At 38.0% G+C, this 19731-nt stretch overlaps 1 protein-coding gene across 7 annotated transcripts in view; it reads left to right on the forward strand.

Moving 5' to 3' along the window:
* The window catches only part of ZNF385B (zinc finger protein 385B), a 169185-nt gene that overhangs the window by 78992 nt on the left and 70462 nt on the right, over positions 1-19731 (forward strand). The window contains exon 2 of one of the 7 annotated variants that reach the window (XM_080400390.1): positions 442-606. The exons of 5 other annotated variants lie outside the window; for them this stretch is intronic. The gene's annotated coding sequence lies outside the window, so the exon portion shown is untranslated. One more of the 7 variants, XM_080400391.1, reaches the window with a different exon arrangement.

The following is a 19731-nucleotide window of genomic DNA, read 5'->3' on the forward strand; positions in this document are numbered from 1 at the left end:
GGGATGGGTTTGGCTTGAATTCTGCGGAACATTGTTGGCCAAGGTTTGGAGTTGTGCAATTAAAACAAGGGATTGTTTAGAAGTATGTTATATTTGGAATAGTTTTTTCCTGCTTTAATTTCTGGGATTTTGATCAGGTCTTTCATTAGCGTTTTTATGAGACACTGAAGATTAGTAGAGGAAAATTCTGATCCTGATACAGCTTGCTTTGGCATAGATCAGGAATTTCTTTATGTATGATTTACTCATACCTGCCTGTAATCCTTTGCTGTAATGTTTATTCCTGTTTGTCCTCTGCGCCTTTAGGCAGAAGTTCTGCCTCACTGTGGGCAGATAGGCAAAGGGGAGCGAGAACAAAACTGACCTCAGTGCAACCGGAATGGCACAAGAAGGTACAGAGGACAGTATGCTTATTATTTCTTGTTATTGTCTGATCTACAGGGCTAATAATATCGTGTGATGATAAAAGCTGGCAATTTTCAATTCAAGCGAAAAGTTGCTGAATCCAGGAACTTGTAAGAGGAAGTTAAACCTGTCTTGGTTCCTCTTGTTTCCAACATCCTTCTTGCGAAGACTCTGAAGAATGTTGTTCCCTATGTTCTGTGGGTAGGAGCAATTTCTAACTGCATGTGCTGCCTGGCTGTCCTCATAGCCCTGGGGGAAACCTGTCCATTGGAAGGAGAGGAGGTAGCGAGTATTGAGACAAAGTGCTAAATTTCAGTTTTGAGAGTAGACTTTTTGCTCTCTTACCCTGGTGTTTTTTTCACAACTCAAATGGGTGTAAGTGACCAAGTGTGTGACGGTTGTGGGTATGGCATGAGCTTTAGAAGTAGCATGGTCCTTTCTGAGATTGGTTATAGAATTTTTGTAGGTTGTTGGAATCTCCCTGGGGTAGGAACTGATGATTTTTAACAGCTCAGAGGTATATCACTAATTCAAAGACTAGGTGGACAGCCTTAGGATATTCTTCCAGATATCCATGGACAACTGAAATGTGAGAAGTTCCTCAGAAAAATTTTAAGAATCCTTTGCAAAGGAAGCATCAGGTAATCCTAACTGGGCAATGTCTACCAGTTTTTCTTTGTTCAAGCATATATGCCCTCCAGTTATTTATAATAGATGTTCTCAGAAGTGACTTGAAATTTAAAACAATAATAAAAATTTAAACTAAATGAGGAAGAGTTCAACTAATAAACTGACAATTTACAAGCTACTGAAAAATATGATCTTACCATAAAAAGTAGCATACAAACCCCCTAGTCATTCTAAATGTGTTGCCTGTTGTAGTAGTAATACAAGCCAGACAGTGAAGATCAGCTTATACTATGAAACCAATCTAATTTTGTGGTCTTTGTGATTGAAATCTCTGTTTTATTAGGTAATTTCATTAACAGTTATTACCAAAGAGAAATGTATCTCAGACTTGCACATTTCAAAGGACAGTGATCAGCAAAGCACTTCTATATACACCCTTTGGGGATAGAACCAAACTGATGTCCAGTGTTCCCTGATAAAGCAGATTCCTTTAATTGAAGAGGTAATGATTGACATAACAGTGATAAGTGCAGTTATCCACAGGTGATGAGGCATCTCACCAGCATTTACAAGGTACTTTCTGTAGGTTATTTTCAAAACCCACCTGGTGGCTGACTCACCTCCATGTCTATGCAGAGCTCCATTTGGTATCGCTTTCTTATTTAGCATCTTGCTTGCATGGGTGTGCTCATGTGGTACTAGAATAAAAAAGACTTTCATATATAGCTAAATTATATTCTGAAGTAATTTTAAATTTTTTCCTCTGTTTTTACCAGATATTTAGACAGTAACAAATATATGTCCTTAGTGAAGCTGTGCTTTGTACTAAAATGAAGTTGATGACTAAAGAATCAGATTGTTCTTTCAAGATTTTACTGGGGAATCTGAAGAAAAAGAGAGCTTTAAGAAAGGAAGAAAGAAAATTTTGTTTTGAACTATTCCTCTTTGCTATTCTACAACAATACATGCACTGTTAAATGTCAAGACATTTCCTCGATGCAAAAGAATACTCAAGTTCATCTCACCATATCTTGCTCCTTGTTACCTGCATTATTCTTGCTCACGGAAGCATGCAGTCATACCTTTTACCGTATTACACAAACCACCATATTACTTAACAACTAGGATAGTATCTGCCCTAAGCCTTTAGAAAAGCCTATTTTGATTGATTAAGAAAATGCTAATAAAAGTAAAAATGCAAAACAAAGCACTGCCCCCAAAAATCCCTAAACTAATCATATGCTTCTATAGTTGTCTTCAATTTAGAACACTTCTTGTTCGTTGCTGTAAATAAACCAAAATATAATACACCCTTGCATATAATATATAATTACTAAAATAGAATTGTAACTATTACAGACACGAGAGACTTAAATTACTTTTATGTTACTTAAGATTACTTAGGGATACAGTCCTACAGCGTTCTTAGGAAAGTAGCTGTTGCTGACATGTATCAGGAGGCCTTCATGAAACTGGACATAAAGGACTGAATGAAATAATTATGGCAAAAGACTAATGAGTCAGCCTTAGACCAGCTTTTCCTTTAGAAAGTGTAATATATTTAAAAAGCAATATCCAGTGAGAACTTTAAAGATATGAAAAGATAGTGTTCTACATTCCTTCATTTATTTATTTATTTAGTTAGCTATTTTTGGTAGCCTGTGTCTTAAGAGTAAATACAGAATTAGAAGACTTCTGAAAAGGTGGCTAATTCTTAATCCCAGAAAAGCAGCTAAAGCATCTAAAGCATTGTTTTTCCCAGAATTCCACCTTGAATGAGCTTGAAAGTATTTTGGAGGTTCCATGATACTAAACCCAAATTTTCTTCTCTCTTTTTTTTAAGATTGAATTTAAGAGGATCATGTAGATGGGAGATTGTGTTTGGCAATAGCTTCCAAGGTTATTCTTAGATTGATTCATGTGCTTTGTCTCCTGTGTGAAAATTAACGTTTGTTGATATTAACTGCTTTTTAGTGACTTGAGATACCGTATATTAATGTCTGTCACCATGTCATGGTGGCACAGATGAAAATTTGGTAGAAATGTCAGTAATAGGTCTAAAAATAGTTCTGAAAAGTTCTTTGAAAAGCTACTGCCAACTTCCTGAAATGACAGGTAGTAGCGCAGCAGAGCAAGGCGGCAGCCCTGCCTTGTGTGTGGGTGAGGTTATCTCTGACAAAGAACAGAAGTACTGAATGTATGAGTAAATCATAGCAAAATCATGGCTGACTAGAAAGCACGGGTTTTGTCCCTTTTGAGAGTTGAATATTAATCTAGCTATAGGATGTTGACTTATGAACTTTTAAAACTTACTTATGAAAAGAAGGTTGCAAGCCCTAAAGAAATAGCAGTAGTTCAAAGATCTTAATTTGAACATCCCTACGTGTATTTCATAGCTATTCAGTTTTTTGCTAAGTATGAAATACTTCATAGGAATTCATGAATTCTGTCCTGAAAAGTAACATCCATAGCTAAAGGTCTTCATAAATCCCTGATCTCTTCCTTCACATGTTCTTGCAAAACCAAGAAGCTGCATTTAGTTTAATCCAAAAGTCTGTCTGTTTTATCTTGGGTAGTCTCAAATCTCTAGAACTTGGTAAAATGCTTCTCTGTAAATAAAGGATTCGTTGGTTAGAATGCCTGGGAAGAGAGGCCATTTTGGAGATGTACATTTTAAAACTTCCAATTTCTGGGTAAGTGTGAGTCAGCAGTGAGGCTGAGAAGGAAAATTGTCTGAGCAAAGTATTTGCAATTTTTTAACATGCTGCCTGAAACTGTAGGGGGAAAGAGACGTCAGAACAGGATTGTGGTAGAGAATTATGGAAGCAGCGGGGTTTCCTCTGTATTGTTTTTTTTTCCAGGTACAGTCAAGATCAGACTAGGGATATCACTAATAGTGGGAAGAGATACTTTACTCCAGGCTTGCTTAGAACTATAGGAACCTAAGGGCACTATAGACATGAAAAGATATTAATTCAAAGTGTTCAAAGCTTTTGAAAAAAACAGGAATAAGAACAGATTCAAACCTGCAGTTTAACTGATAAAGTAATTCCTATGCTTATGTGATTCTGATGGCACTGAAAGGATAGCTGTTCATCCAGTAAAAAATAGAGGAGATGCTTGGAGGTAAAGGAGTAGGGTGTCCATCTCTTTCTCTGTGGTCTTGTAGTTTATGGTATGTGCTGAGCTATAAAGCTGAGTGACCAGGTTTTCTTGTGAATGTTGTTTTTTACCCTCAAACTGTCAGCTTGTAATGCTGGTTTTGTTGGAAGTTTTGCTGCTCACTGCAGTAGAATGAGGAGTTGGCTTCTGAAGTGGTGTATTGTATTTCTGACATGCTTTAAAACAAAAGGCTCAGCAGCATCTCCACTGCCTACCAGTTGCCTAATGTACTGCAGGTCAGGCTGTCGTGGGGTGTGTGCTTCAGCTCAAAGTGTCTTGTGGCTGGCTTGCACAGCCTTTTTTTTTTTTTTACCCATGCAAATCCTCTGAGGCTAGTGGAATTAAGCTAATGGACAAGACCATATGTGAGATTAGAAATAGGCTCAGCAATCCACAGAATCTGGTCTTTGTCCAGTTTAAATGAAATATAAGTAAAATCTTAGAAGGGGGGGCATTTTCATTTTGGTTCTGCATCTTGAGTGCAAGGGAGTCCATGGGGAGTGATGTGTGGTTTATGATTAAGTAGAACTCCAGCTATAGAACAAAATCAGTTTTTCACTGAGCATACTCAATAGTAAAAGATATACTTTAAGATCAGCAATGATAGAGACTAAATGATTATTCTGTGGCTCTGTGCTCTTTAAATTTTACAGTTATGGTAATTATCACATTTGAAATACTTTTAATGAGTTTTAATATTAAAAACACAAATTAAACAAAAGTGAAATTGATACTGAAATGGGAGAATAGGCTGCATGCACGAATTTCATTATTTTCTGATCTCTCTTTAGAGGTCCTAAGGTATTTGGCTTTCCTGACTTTCCCATGGGACGTTCTCCTTTTGCTTTAATGGATAGGTTGTTTTGGATATTGGTTTTCCCAATATTAAGCCTTAGCTATACTGTATATTTCTTCTGTCCCATCAATCCTAATCATGCTTCAGTGTATCAAAGTAAGGGACATTCTTTGCTTATGCCTCAAACATTTGTGATGCAGTGAGGGGTACAGATATTCTTTACCTTTTAAATTAGTCCTAATAATAGCAGTAGGGATGGTGTTTTATGTTTGTGTTTCAGGGTTTTAATAACCTCATTAAAATATTTATTTCAAAATTGTCTATATCTAGTCAACTCAGAGATACCTTTTGAATAATGCTTTTCCTGCAGTGGAGTTGGTCTGTGATTCCTGTCCTGGTCACCAGGTTCATAAAGGTGACATTTGTTATGCTGCCATTTGGTTATTGCTGTTCCTTTGTGTGGAGTAACCTTGGAGTTACTTTTAGAGGCATACTCTGTGCATATGTGGTGCTTTGCAACATTAGTTAGACGACATGAGAGGTCTTTAAGCCAGATGCTTACTTCTAGCAGCTGTAAATGGTATCAGTTTACTGTTAGCTGTCTGCTCTTGGGACATTAAGAACAGCGTCATTTTACTTTTTGAGTCCCTGTTCAAGCTTGGCCATTGAGAAATAGTATCAGATAATGAAAGGGGTGGGATCCTATTACAGCTTAATAACAGTAAAACAAACAAGCAAACAAAACCAACTCAATAACCCTTTTTCTTCCTCTTCAGGGATCCAGTTAAATTAAAGACTTACTATACTGTAGTGGTACTTAAGAAGATAGTAATAATCTTGATGTTTCAAAGATATGTTACTGGGATCTGAGTAGCTCTTTGAGTTAAAAGAAATGAGCAGGTTTTGTGGACTTGGGAGGGTGAGCTGATTACAGAAAAACTAACCACAGAACAAACAATAATTTTTGTAGTATTTTGTCTACACAGGAAAGATTCATTCAAATACATTTAATGTGTTGAATCCTTAAACCTAGGGATTTATTTTGCTTATAGTTGGAGATATAGTTGTAAGATTTGGGAAATCCTTCTGTTAAGCTATTTGAGAAGTACCTTGAGATGTAGTTACGCAAGTCTAACAAAAATGGGGATCTCAGCACCATCTTTTCTTTTTAAATTCTTTTAAAATTAAACAAAGGAAAGACTTCTACTTGAGAGGAATTGCTTCTTGTAAATCCGAACATCAGGGATTGAAATCCTAGACCCATAGAACAAGGAAAGTCTAAGAAATACTAAGCAGCATAACAGTTTCTACAAAGTCAGTGTTTTATACCCAATTGTGAGTCATTCAGTACTTAAAGATTATATAATACTGTCAATTATGAATACAAATGCAGGGGACTTTTAAGACCTTTCATCAGTATTTAAAACCCATGATACCCTAAGGATGAATTCCCTACACGCGAGCATGAATAATGGAGTACTTGATACTGACCTCTGAGAAAATACACAAACTCCTATTAAATTGAATCTGGAACAATTCTTAACACCACAAGAAACAAAATGGTGAAAGATGGACTTACTGGAAGGGCGGCAATGTTTCTTAATTTGAGCTGTTGCAAGGATGTTGCATGGTGGCTGTGACAGTTTTACTGTGCTCTGCCCAGAGGCCTTTGCTCTGAGCAGCTGCGCAGCATCTCTCTGCCAGACTTCTTGAGGGGAAGGCTTCCTGCATCTGTGCCTTCACACCAAGGAATCCCTCCTCTCACTAAGGTGCAGTGAGGAAGTACTAAGCTAATATAGCAAGATGACAGTTAAGTCTGCTTTTTGTTTTTATTGCTAGAAGCTGCTAGATGATCTGTGGGTGTGTATGCCAGTTTTTGTATCATTCTTCATTTTCGTACTTTGATTGGATCCCTTCTAAAACTTCGTTTGACCCCTATTTACTGTTCAATTTTAAATGCGTTTCTTCCTTTGCACTTGAGAAGTCCAAGTATCCTACTCCTTCACCCCCCAGTTTATCCAGATATTGTCCTTCTTTAAGATATCTGAGCTAGAAACATAGGAGCTGAAATCCTAGGCAAACCTCTACCACTGCGCATCAACTGTCTATAATTATCTCGGGGCATTAATTTTTTTTTTTTTTTTTTTTTTTTTTTTAGATCTAGTTGTCCTGTGAAAGAAAGACTCATATTTTGTCTGAGAAAGTTGTATATCTGTTTTTTTTTACTTAAGTAGGTCCTTAAATGAATTAGGGTAGACTTCACATAGATGCTGGTGCAGTGTCTCTCACAAGGAATTTGTATTACTAGCTATTAAGCTTTAAACGCACACCCTTATTTCTTAATGTCTGAATATATGTTAATCTTCAAATGCAACTTGACCTTGAAGTTATCAGTTTCTTGCTTTATTTATTTTTGAGTCCCATCTGGAATTTTTTTCATTGAACAATCTTTTCTAAAAGTTTCCCCCCCTCTAAAATGGTCTTTCTATATAATCTTTTGAATTGAAGCCTTTTATTTCCTGCCCCATCACACGTTTCTTTAAATTGTGTTTCAGAGAAGATTTTTCTCTCCCAAGGTGGGAGCAGTTCCAAATATATTTGATAAAAAAATGCCAGTGGGACTGAGCTGAGGCTGCCACTCAGCTGTTCTCCTTTTCCCATTCAGTTTTACCTAGTTTCATGGTGCGTGGACTTCTTTCCCTTCCATTCGGGCTTGACTGTGTGAGCACAAGGATCAGAAACTTCACCATTTTGTTAGCAGATTTACCTTCTTCCTTCATACCTTACTTGTAGAGATATGTGGAATTGGGCTTGGCAACCTGTCAGAAGTGATGTGCCAGGCTGCATTTTTCTGTCTTTAGCTGGAGACTGGCGTGTTGGCTCAGCCTCGTCAGAAATGGGCAGCTGCTGCAGTGTTGGTGGGGTGATGCCCAAGTCCCAGCCCTCTGCTGGCCCGGACTGATGCCCTTCCCAAGGGGAGGTTGTGTGCTTTTATCAGGCATCCCAGTCACAGGCTCTTGGTGCCTCTGAACAGGGTGTCATAAGGGGACAGCACTCTTTTTGGAAGGAGTTCCTGTCTTGCTGGGCATCTGCCCAGGTTACTTGCTTAAGCTGTGCAATCTCTCTGTGACTGGACAAGCCTGGAGCGCAGGACCTGCTGACATAAAACTGAGGTTGGAATAATGAAACTCCTGAGTGGGCAAGGAGCTTATTTAAAATATTGTCTTGTCCTCTCTTTGATGAGGTTGGTCTTATGTTTTCACTTCTCTTTGTTGTTGAGATCATTTGTATCATGTCCCTTAGACCTTAGGATTGCATATGAGTGCTGGGATGCTGAATTAGGTAACTGTAATAAAAGCTTTTCATCATTGTCTGTCCTCTTCTCCCTCAAGTAATAGAAAAGTATTTGCTCAAAAGAACAAAAAGGTAGTGTTCTTTCAGAATATTAGTTCCACTTTAAGCACCTTTGCTATAGATCAGAGAATTTGTAAAACCGGGATCAATCTGTGTGTTTAATTTCAGCTTATCAATAGAATGTTCTCACTCAGCTGGAAACTTCCAAGCTAGAAGAACAGACCTCCGCTGTCACAGCCTGCCTGTTCTTTCATATATTAGCATTTAATATTTTTGCTCCTGTGAGCTCCTAAGTCAATTCAAGGTTTCTTAGCAAAAGCAGATTTTGTCCAATGTGAGTGAAAGATCATAAATCCTCAGTGTGAAGTATTCTTTCTGAAGTGTCAACAAAATGTATTTTGGCACAGAGGCTGAATTGTTGAAAGCTGTGGGTTTGCAAGAGGCTTCTGTAGAGGTAAAAGGAGTCACAAGTGGGATGTCAAGGCTGTAGGGAGCAAAGGCAGGGAGGGCAGAGGGAATTCAGTGGGTTCGAAAGGGTGTGCAGGAGTCATTCAGCAGGGTGGTCTGGTGAAGGAGGAGGAAGAGTCATCTTTATCTCAGTCTTCTTCCTCCTACTCTAGTGCATTATCCCGTACCACCTCCTGTCCTGCTATAATATTTCCTCCTGACTGTATTTTCCTGCACCTCATGGTAACAGGCGAGTCAGCATCTGCTCCTGGGACAGGAAAATGAGGGGTTAAAACTGGTCCTGCTGCTGGGGAAGGATCAGGCATCAGCCCCTGGGAATAGGTTTTGTGCTCTTGCTGCCACTGAGGTGTTGGAAGAAGGGCAGCAGTGTCAAGCAGAGGGTGAGGGGAAGGCTCTTACATATGAAAATATTCTTCAGCTGTTCCTGACAGCTGCTTGCTTTGCTTGCAGATTGGCTTTCAGGACAAGACTCTGCTTTTCTGCATTTTGTCTCTGATGCACTGTACCGAACCAGGGATAATCTGCTGTTGATAGTGATCTTTAGAAATTCTCTGACTTGCCAACAATAGGATTTAAGACAGAAACCTCTTTAGGTGATACTCATTTTGAACCCATGTGTTCTGTCCACTCAGGAGCAGGAGCTGCGGTGAGATAAAAGGAATTAAACATCTAGGACTGGAATCCGAAAGGTGCCAAGTATCCCAGGGCTGAGTGCCCTCAATTCCCATCAATTGCAAGTCATACTGTAATGTGAGTTAATGGATTATGAGCAGAGAGCGGTGAGATTCAGCTGTTAGTCTGAGCTTCTACACACACTCTGTGTAGAAAGTGTAGTGCTGGAGAAAAAGTAGGTCTGTATGGCTAGAGGAAAACAAATCAAGGAGAGGCTCCTTGATTATTTTTTTTCCCTAGTTTGTGTTGTGTTCCTGTGGATGGAGCAGCGCTTTAATCTGAGTTGCTGAGGAAGATGAAGTATGGAACTTTCTTATTCTTTCCCATTTTGAGGTTATTTGCAACCTAAAGGTACATGGAGAGAAGATAAGGTAAGCATCTTGGTGCAGTGACTGTTGTATCCTTTAGGATACGGGACTGGAGGCAACTTCTGCTCTGCTGTTCTCTTGTGCCACAGCAGGGAGACACTCCTCGACCTCTGTTTATTACCAGTAGAACTAGGGTGGGCAGGAGGAAATGGAGGAGACTTTTTTTGGTGGTTTTGTTTGTTTGTCTTTTGTCTATTTTTTTTTTGTGTGAAGCTTTGATTCAGAAGTTACTATTTATAATAACTTCCATTAAACCCTGAGACTCCATACTAGCAAGTAGCATCCTATTACTAAAGAATAAGCATTTCTCCAGCATTCAAATTGCTAATCAGCTGTTCTTTTGTCTCCATGGCAACTTTAAGTGTAACAACAACGCAGTGGGTGATGTTGTCAGCCAAAAAAATCTGTAATGCTTAAGTGATTGTTGATAGCAACAAAATGGGTGCCAGCGCAGGGTCGGTTACAGCCAGTAATAGATACTGCACCTATGGGTGAAGTATTGCATGTGACATTTTAAAGCAGAAAACATACCAGAAGAAATAAGGTTGATGTAATTGGCAGTTTTTATAAACTATAAATGAGGTACTGTTTTAAAATTCAACAGGAAACTGGTTTACTTTCACTAATGGAATGAGTTGCATGAAAAGCAAAGGGCTCCTGGCGTATACAATATGTGCCACCTGGAGAGGAGCTCGAGCTTTCGTAGTTTATTGATGGAACAGAGAACAAACACCACTTTAGAAAAGTGGGGTTAGTTCCTAAAGGAGATAAAGGTTAAAGTTCTCATCTAGCTTCAGTGTTGATCTGAAAGAGGAAGCATGTGAAAAAAAGGCAATGCTTTTCTTATAAATGATAAAATAAAAGGGGGTTGGGAGGAATTATCATCAGTTTTTGATCCTAACTCCATGGTGCCAGGGGCTTGGCTATTTTACTGACATGTAAAATTGAAAATCGTTCATGAGGAAAAAGGCTTGATAAGATCAGACTGAATGCTGCTGAGACTAGTGCTGTAAACCAGCTATGAGAGGAGAACAATTTCAAAAAAGGATGCTTGGTGTTTAAGTAGGGAGAATAGGAATTAAGGGGAGTTCTTATGTAGTTGAGGCATACTAAATGAGAAAATCCATTCTTAAACAAAAGCAGCGAGATATGAGTTAATGAAAAAACCCTATATTATTTTAAGTAATTTGTGTCCGGTATTTGAAAAATCTCTTTGAACTGTTGCTGCTGGATGTACTGTGGGAATTCTGCCTTTAATATGTATGCATGCATACTGTCAATGCAGCATGTACCAGGACACCTTTTGGAATCTTAAATTAGTTGAATGTGAGTGCAACTTTCTCCAGTTGATGTATCGTGTTAGTGCTCCATATTTTGTAAAGGTGTCTCCTCATTTCTTGAATCCAGGGTTCCTGATTGTTTGAACTGTCAGTTATCAAAGGCTTTTCTTCTCTATGAGGAAGATGGCAGATGGAGATTGCAACCAGCTATTCTTCAGTCTGACTTGACAGCATCACACAAACCCTCTTTTAACACAGCAAAACAGAACACCTTCAATCACTGACAACAGCACAAGATACCATCTGGTGTCTGTTTTAGACTTCAGAGAACTAGACAGATACTCATGTGGTCCTCAGTTACTCGTGACTCCAGTTACACCTGTTTGTGGCCCTCCTAAATGAAGGCAACATTTCTGTATTTTTCTGTCATTTGTTGTAATCAAGTAATTTAGCCTGTCTGCACTATGAAACACAACCAACTTTTGCTGAAAGTTTGATTTCCTTAATTGTTTTCATTTGTCTCGGACACAAAAGCTTTCTGAGCAGTCTTTTGTTTTTGAAGGTTTATAGATAAACCCAAAGCGTACATGTAATTCAAATAAAATAACACATTCTTTAAGTTCTCGGTTACATTGCAATTTCTTAAAACTCTTAATTAAACTGATACTCTAATCTACATAGTCCTTGACTGTTCACATGCCAGCCTGTTCTGTGACAACTTAAAACTTAAGCTGAGGTCTTACAGCAATTATTCACTTGTTTGCTTACAGCTTCTGCTGTACAGTTTGAGACCAGATCTGCTGAAGGGAGCAATGCAGCCACTGCTGTGGTTAACACTGGAACTGGAGGCTTCAACGGAGAGTGCTGTTGCAAGATATTTGTTGCTTGGTGTTAACAGCTCTGTAACTTTCTCATGAAAAGTTTGGGATTAGTTTGAATGATCTAATGCATTTTTTGTCTTTGATATTTTATCTGATATATTTTTAAAGCTTATACAAACAGGTACCCTTCAAAATATGGACCACTTCAGGAAGTTGTCTTTGTAGTCAGCACTAATGTAGGCTCTCTACAAGGGATCTCTTCCAGATCAGTGTTTGAACTTATTTTGTGTTAAGCTACAATGATGAAAAGTGGAAAGGTGTACAGGAGCAGGCTCATGGTACAGCAAGCCACCCTGCATGGGGTGGAGATGGCAGCTCAAGGCTGGGTCTCCTGCTTGGCTGTGAGAGCTACTGACACCAATAGGCACACGATGCTGAGCAGAGGTACCAGTCAGATGGGAAAAATATAATCTTGCATATTCTTATCAGTTCTGCTGTGTGATGTCAGGGCAAGCAACTAAGAAAACTATTTGGATGTACTTGGCTGTCAGCTGAAAGTCATTACAAGGAAATCCACAAATGTCAAGATTTCTGTCATTTTTTACTTTTAACCTTTTGAGGGTGGACACCAGGGTAAAGAACTGCCACCTACTCATTCATTTATCAGGTACATTCAACTATCTGTAAAGCAGTAAAAGAAAAGAGACAGAATGGTGGGAATCTAAATGAGAGTGGAATAAACTTGGGCAGACGTGCTTGATGAGATTAATTGGTACAGGTAAATGTAAGTATGGGACAGTAGTTGCCAGGTCACTTAATAAAATGAATTTTGTTCTTATGAGAGACAGAATAACAGTAGTACTTGAGACTTGACAGGCTTCTTTTTGCAGAGTGGTTATAATATAAGTAGTAGAAGCTTCTCTGTGCCTATTTGCACTCCTGAGAAGAATGTGTACGTATGTAATAGTGCCGAATGTGACTGTATATCTGTCATAGGAGGAACTGAAGACCACCAGGTAACTCTAGTCTGGCCTTAAGCCAAACAGTTCCTGATTAAGTCAGTATCCCTTCAGGCACAATTCTGTATCTTGTCTTACAGTGAAATTTTATATCCTATTTCAGTCCTCTTCCCTTCCCTTGAATCTTTTGGACAGCATTTCCCTTCTGATGTGTTGTGTGTGTTAAATCTCCGATTCTCTAAGTTGCTGAACCTACAAGCAAAGCTAGTATTGCCCCTAAGTCCAGCCCTATAAGCTCTTCTGAAAACTGAAAGTTGCATATGATTCTTTTTTTCTGTGATTTATCACCAATGACTTTTTTGTTTTGTTTTGGGGTTTTTTGTTTTGTTTTGTTTTGGTTTTTTTTCTGCAAGCCAAATTTGCAACTAACTTTTCCAGCATAAGCAAAAGTTTGAGCAGTGGGATTCCAGACCTTCAGGGAAAGATGGACCATATGTCTATATTGTTCTCACTGGTATTAGACAGAACAAAACTCTCAGCATCTAGTTGCTGTTGAAGGATGAACTTTGAAATGCTGAAGTAGTTGTTATAACTCCATCAATTAGTCTGCATAATTTACAACTATAATCTATCTAATTATTTTCTTCTATATTTTCTCTGAAGTAATTAAAGTTCCAGACTATGAACAAGATCGTGATGCTTGTAATTAGTTTACTCTGCAAATATCACACTATCTTGCTGACTCTTCTTTTAAATGTGAGATGTAGTAGCAATTTTTGTAGTTTCTAGTGAGTACCTCTTTACAGTTCACTAAAATCTGTTTCTAATATGTGATTTATTCTTTTTTTTTTTGAGCTACACGTGCACAGAAAATGCACCAAATTCTATGGAGCTAGCAACAATCATTTTTTTCTTCTCCTGTCAGCTTTTCACTTACCTTTCCTTTTCCCCCCTCTGTTCTGAGTGCTATTTATAGTAAACACTAATTTCAAATGGTGTGGAGTTTGACTGGCACCATAGATTCAAGGTAGAATTCTTGTTTTATTTCATGTAGATGGATTGAATGAATTGAGATTGCCTAGCCCTTCTTTCTGTGATTTAGTGATCAGCTTTTAATCAAAGTGCTTTGATGTATCTAGTAATAATGGCTGAAAGTTGTAGTCACTCTAGAAAAAGTAAGTATACATTCTTTGATAGATTCCTTGCTTCGTTGCAACTTGCGCAAATCCTAATGTCCCCAAATGAAAGCCGTTTCTGCTTTTTGCTGATTCAGCTCACGGTGCTTTCCATGCAAGCTAATTGTTATGGTAGGTGTAAAGGAAGACATGGCAACTAGCAGCTGTGTTCAGGTTGTTCTATTTATCATGAATTTTGCTGGAAATGCATTATGGAAAATAAACATTTAAAATCAAATACAATTTATTTAGATATAAAATTGTAAATCTTGTATTTACTGCGATGATAAGCAACACAGCTCTTGACTATGACGCATGTTTGTCCTTCATATGAAAATAGAAGTGTTCCATGAACAAAAGTTCCCAGTTTCATTACAGCTGTGGAACTTTCCATTTCATGTGTGGTGGTAGCACAACTCTGTACAAGTAGCTTTGACAAAAATAGTATTTATATAAAGTGGAAAATTCCACTTGCAGAGTGAGAGGGAATCTTAGCAACCTCCTTTTCCCAGTATTTGCAACTGCTACTGTATTGAGAACTACTGAATTGTTCAATTGTCAACAACCAGATTTGACAGAAGTGTAAGTGTGAGAAGTTTTTCTGCTTTACTTGTCCACAGGAATAGGTATATAATGCCTATCAGAGTGATTCTGTTGGTGTTTATATTGTTCTCTGCATTTCAAATACAAAAGCATGCAAGTACCATAAAAATAAAAATGCAAATTTCAAACAGAAATAAGTGCTCTTCTCGCTTTTTAAACTAAAGCTTTTTATTGATTTATACAAAGAAATATAGAGATATTTCTATATATTTCCATGTTATGACGTTAATATTTTGACAACCTTGTTTGTGGAGGAAGGACCCACTTTTGTAGTGTAGAATGGACGTGGTAAAATATACCACACTGGGGACATCATTGATGTTACCTTGTAACATGTTTGTGCCTTTTGTTTGCTTCTGTTAAATTTTGTTTTATTGATCTCTTGACCAAAACTTGAAAACTATTTCTGAAAGACATAGCCTCCTTGAAATCAAGCAAGGCTATGTTTGTACTTCATAAAAGTAAAGTTTGACACTGGCTATAAATACCTGATTGCGGTTTGTCTTTAATGACTGCAATCATAGTACCCATTACTGGTCATCTAATCCTCTCCTTGTCAGTGTGGAATTGCTTCTCTTGTACACACAACACCGTTTTATTCAGTCTTGATACAAATGTATGTGCAGTTGAGATTCCCGCATTTTCTTGGGAGATTGTTTCCACAGTCTGGTTCAGCTCAAAAAGGCTGCCACTGTGAACATTAAATATCACTCAGAATAATCTTGGTGTCAAGAAGCTTTCCCTGATGTTCAGACCCGTTTTTCTCAGTTATATCCTTTTATTTCAATTCTCTCTATTCAGACCTTTCAGAATTCTTTGCTTCAGAAGTCTTTCAAATACCCTGTCCCCCCTCTCACCTGTCTGTCTTGTATTGTTCCTAGGGTGTCTATACTTAACTTTTTGGTTTTTTCTAGACTTCACAGAGCTTGCCTTTTACATTGCTTTGCCTCAGTCTCTTCAGTTTTGTAAATCCTTCTTGAGTTAAAAGGTAACTGCTGCTCAGCACAATAAGCTTTGTCAGACAGGGACTGATAAGTCCCTGCTTCATATAAGGGATGCATTGATACCTTGAGCTTTTTGCCTCATGCCATAACATGGCGAGGTTATTAGGCATGATGGTTTTATGCAGAAGAGGGAACTGGGCTTTTTCCTTCTTCACCTTACGTTGCTACTCTGGCAGGTCAGTCCCTTGCTCTTGCAACTCAAATATTATTTGGAAACACATCAAACGTTTGTACTATTTAAATCTTTTTTTCATATTTCTTGCTGTATGATTGAGGTCATCTTTGAAGACCTTTTTAGACAGAATATCCAGACATTTTTATTTTCTGTAGTTTTTGCTGAAGACTTATTTTAACTCTGTACTACTCCCTCATGGATTGATTGATCAATCAATAATCTATACCTAGCCCAACATACGAAGACCAGTTGGTCTTAGATTGATTTACATGCTGTCACAGCTGTTTTGTTTGAATGTGCACATACAGAAATAGAAATACTGGGCAGGGCTCATCTTGTCTAAACCTCTGTTCTTGTAGGCACAGAGGTTTACAGACTCAAATTCAGGCGGTCTTATGATTATTTCTTATTCCCATCTTATTTTTTCCTATCCTTCATCATGGATACCAAAAATGAAATACTGTGCTGCAGGTGATATCTCATACCATAGGATGACTACTACTCAGTTTGTGTTCAAGACATATTTCCTCTATTATTTTTTTTCATGTAGAATGATGGCTCTTCTGGAGTTCATTTGTTGCAAGCAATTCTGTTAAATCTGGGAAGAAGAAAATGTTTATGGCTGTTTTCTATTCTGGATCCATTGTTGTCTAAAGATGCAACTGCCTTTTTTTTTTTTTTTTTTTTTTAAATCGATATATCAGTCATGGTATTCTATTTAAATGTGTGTTCCATAAAGCATTTAAAATGTGACATGCATTTCTGTTCTTGTATAATAGAAAATGCATTGGAGCATTAAATTTCACTTTACACACCTTTTTTTTTTTTGTGTGTGTGTGTGTGTGTGTGAAACTTTCAGGAGTGTTTCATAGAAGATGTTCGAAGTTTGCATCCTGGTAAAAAGGTGTTGTAGAAGCCTGAACTTCTGTGTTGGCAAAAACTTGTAAGATAAAAACTGTCATTGCAAAACTTGTGGTGAAATGGACCTTAAATTAAAAAACCCGAAACCTTAATACATCACATCTCTAAGGGGTGGATTTAGAATACTTTACATGTATTCTTCTTTTTAATGCAAACATTCTACTAGTGGCAAATGACCTTATTAGACTTCTTCCTGTTCCATTCTCTACTCTGACTACATTTTTTTAAATACCTAAGGAATTTATCATTTGGAAGCAGCTAAGGTCATCATACATCTTCCTGATCAAAGTGCATAAAAGTAAGTTAATGGTGAGTTCAGTTGCCTGACCTTCTCCTGTGCTGGCAGACATATACTGTAGTTACAGACAAGGTTCACCCAGACTCAAATATCAAATATTTCCAGAGAATGGTTTGAAAATTCTGGAAAAACAACACAGAAATTCCAAGGGTGTAGGTACATCCAGTGGAGGTGAAGGGAGATTGTTTATGCTGTCTGTTGTAAGTGACCATATTAAAAATGCGGGCTCCTTCTGTGGATGACTGAACTGCAACTGCAAAATGCAAGTTCAGAGCTTTAATCACCTGCTTAAGGAACTTCAGCTCCTGAATTAGGGACTTTGGTTAGAGTCCTTAGGTTATACAGCAGTGAGTATTTTCTGGAGTATAGTTTTGCTCTGAAAGGCTGTATCTGTTGCAGAAATACATGCCATATTTTAAATCCATGCTGGGATGCATGCTTACCTATGAAACCATGACTGCTGTATCCACAGGAATGTGTAAGCCTTGACCTTAACTAAGGAGCCAGTCTTTCATCCCTGTCTTTGCAACCTTCTATTGCCAAATTTAGCATGCTACTGTAGCAACTATTTATGCAAGGAGATGTTATGATTCGGGACGTTTGCACAGAAATAGGAGAGCTGCTATGTGTAGTCCAGAGTATGTGGTAATAGATAATGGAGTGGGTATGCTGTGATCCTCTCCCTGGACTGCAAGTCATTCTGCGTGACTTGCTTGCTGTGGTCCTCCTCCTACAAATGCTGCTGTCTGTGTAACATCATAATTGTTTGCCTGTTTCCATTTGGTGTTTATGTATTTCATGTCTTCTCTGCATTTCTCTGTGCAGCAGTTCAAGAACTGTTAGTCAACATGTACCAGTTTCTGTTCATGTAGCATCAAAGCAAAAACACGAAACTGTGCTGCCATAGCACCTCCTCTTACTACTGCTTTGTGTTGAGACGTGCTAGCTATAGCACCTGACCCGGCAGCTGTTCTCTCTGCACAGAACTCCTCCTGCTGAAGTTAATCGGCCAAATTTCACACTTGTACTGCTGTTAATCCTAGTGATTCTGCAGACTTAAAAGGAATGATGACAGATTTGCACCAGGATAACAGATCCAAGTTTGGACCATTTCCTGGAGTTTTGTACATCACGCATCATACCTCTAGGCCTCAAGTTTTTAAAAGCAGTCTTGCTTCCCGTCATTTTGCAAATATATGCAAATAAAAGGGAAAAGCAGGGGTATACTCTAGAAACAGTCTTCTTAAGATTTCTTTGTATACTCTTACAAAATGCCTTTAACTGTGATTTCAAAATCATACGTGAATAATTCTCTCTCCAGTAATCTGGGTTGCATTTCAGAGTTTTTACTTTCCCTGTTGCAGTCAGCGGCATTACAGCTGCTAGACACATCACGAGGGGGAGGAAGCCATGTCTTTGTAATAGCATTGGTGCCTTTTGGCCGTTCTTTCCACCTCACAAAAACAAAACACCCTTTCTTTCCCTTCCTTTGAATTATGTAGTTTCATCTGTCATTGTGAAGTTTTGAGAAGTTTAGATATAAAGCCACATTTCATACCATATGTTTTCTATAAAATGTGTATTGCCTTTCAATCAGAAAAGCCTCTTTTACTTCAGTCTTACCAATTGCTAAGTATGAAGTGAGGTTAAATGTGCCTGGTACTCTTGAGAGAATTAAGAAAAATGTTTGAACATTAATTTAAAGCCCAATGACTGAGAATTTAAGCTCATTCTTAAAACAGGAATCAGGACAGAGGAAAAAAAAATGTGAAATGTCCATTGCTTCATTCTTACTTCTCAGAATGATAGGCTCAGTTATTTACCTTAGTATATAACCAGGGATTTAGAAAGTGAAATACATCTGCCTGCCTGTTCCAAGAGGCAGGCTGAAGCCTGTATGCTGCTTAGATACATCTTTAAAATAGCGTTTAGGATACTAAATGTTAAGTATTAAGATTATTGCTTTTAAGATCTGAGTGAAATATTACACATTTTTAAGATAGTGCAAAGGATATTTATTAGGAGGGAGAGGGAGTTGCTTCTTAATAGAAATAGTAACAGAATAGCCATCTTGCCTCATTTTTAAGTTATGCAGCATGATGCTACTATGTTGTAGTACACCAAACAACCAGTAGTGAAAATAATTTTGAGAAGAGGATTGAGCAGATTTTTTCTTTAAGATACCCTTACCAGGATATTCTTTAATCAAGCGTACTGTAGGGTTTGGAAGTTCTTTTAGAGAGACCCTAGTAACAGCACAACTGCAGACTATCCCATGGCAGAGGAGGGACAGGATGTGTGGCAAGGATAATTTGACTCAACTATGGATTCAAGCACAAGGACTATATGTATAGGTGGGAAGTGGGAAGTAATTTAAGTTACTAAGGACGGTGAAGAGAGGGTGATGTGAATGTGTAGGACAAGAAAATAAAATGAGCTTGAAATAAGCATCAAACTTTAAGAAATCTTTCTGTAAGTGCACATACAATACTTACAGAATACTAAAGGAAAAGGTGGATTGTTATTCTGTGAATGTCAGAGGATGCCAAGAAGTTTGGGTTGCATGGTGTCATTTTTGCATTATTTTTCATTAGAGAGATCAATTGTTTAATGTGACAGTCTTCAATATAAATAACTAAA

Source organism: Falco punctatus, assembly GCF_963210335.1.
Source record: "Falco punctatus genome assembly, chromosome: 8".
Taxonomy (NCBI): domain Eukaryota; kingdom Metazoa; phylum Chordata; class Aves; order Falconiformes; family Falconidae; genus Falco; species Falco punctatus.